Source organism: Egretta garzetta, unplaced genomic scaffold (assembly GCF_000687185.1).
Source record: "Egretta garzetta isolate BGI_Z169 unplaced genomic scaffold, ASM68718v1 scaffold402, whole genome shotgun sequence".
Lineage (NCBI taxonomy): Eukaryota > Metazoa > Chordata > Aves > Pelecaniformes > Ardeidae > Egretta > Egretta garzetta.
Window position 1 is genome coordinate 645,615 of NW_009258823.1, and position 1,367 is coordinate 646,981.

General features: G+C 59.3%; 1 protein-coding gene across 1 annotated transcript in view; it reads right to left on the reverse strand.

Moving 5' to 3' along the window:
- The window catches only part of IGBP1 (immunoglobulin binding protein 1), a 34,226-nt gene that overhangs the window by 21,113 nt on the left and 11,746 nt on the right, over window positions 1–1,367 (reverse strand). The window lies entirely within an intron of this gene.

A 1,367-nucleotide genomic window follows, 5' to 3' on the forward strand; every position in this document is an offset into this window, starting at 1 on the left:
AGCAGGAACGAGGCTCCGCCGGAGGTGCTAATCCTTCCGGCGTGATTTCCACCGTTATCTCACCAGCTGCCTGCAACAGCCCCACGCTGACCACAAAAAAAGGCACCATCAGCACAACCAGACCCTACAACAGAGGATTTTGGACAGGGGGTCAGGGTGGTCAGCACTCCCCTAATCTCCCCTGAGTGAGACACGAAGGTGGGCAAAGCGCAAGCCCACTGCTGTGCGGGTGGAGGAAGGTCTAGAGTTGCTGTCTGGGCAAAGCAGCTTTCCAGCTGGGTGGCTCCCGCATATCCCAGTGCCGGGGGCTGCTCTCCCCAGGGCAGGACTTTTGCTGAACACCCCCTGGCTGTAGGTGCTGTGGCATCCACGCCACCAGCACCCGCTATGGCTGGCGCGGGCTGGGCTCCAGGAGATGGCCATCAGGGACACCCAGCCACCCAAGCGGGGCATGGAGCTGTGTCCTGACACTGCCCAAACTGCTCCAGGTGGGGCTGAGCAAGGTAAAGGGCTTCCAAACCAAAATGGACCCATCCCTGGCACAAGGGGCTGACCCCTTTTCTGCTCCGCCAGGCCCAGAAAGGAGAGGGGATGTTGCCACCTTCTGGCCAGTGGTTTTGCTTTTAAGGGCCACCATCTCCCCTTCGGGTCCCTGGAGAACCTGCTGTCTAGGCTCCATGGGCTCCTGCTGCCGTCTTGGCGCCGGCTGCCCTCAGGTTGCAGCAAGGCGCTTTTCCCCCCCATTAACCATATTGCTTTCAGGCAAAGGGCTCAAGCTGTGGGTGGCATCTTAGTCTGGGAGCCGGAGGATCTCAGGTGGGTTGCCATAGCCAGGTCGGATGGCAGCTGGGAAGGTGAGAGCACCTGGGATCCCCTCCCCTTCTTTTGGGATGCAAGGTCACCACGGGAGCTGGGCAGGGGCACGAGAAGCCAGCGCCAGCACAGGGAACAGCGTCGAGCGGTTGCTGACGCCGATCGCCTGCTTGAGCCCGCTGCCTCCTACGAAAGGTGATTTTTACCAATCCCTCTTCACAGAAAAGTTTTGCAATGACTGAGTAGAAGAGGGGAAAAAAAAAAAAAAAAAAAGCAGCTTCCTTTTAAAGCAAAAGCAATCCTTCATTTGATGTTAATTCCTCTTCTTGGCTCAATCCTTGAAACAACCGTAGGGTACGTGCTAAAAAATACCCCTTCCCCCTCCCGCTGTCAGGCTCGCTCTTGGGGGAAGGAGGAGGGCAGGAGGGGATTCCCAGCCCAGGAGAAAGGCTTCCCTTCCCCAGCCGGCCCGCGCCGCAGAGCCACCGCGGGGAGAAAGTGCAGCCGTGCTGCTGGGGATTCGCCTGCGGGCGCTGGGCAGGGGAAAAGGGCAG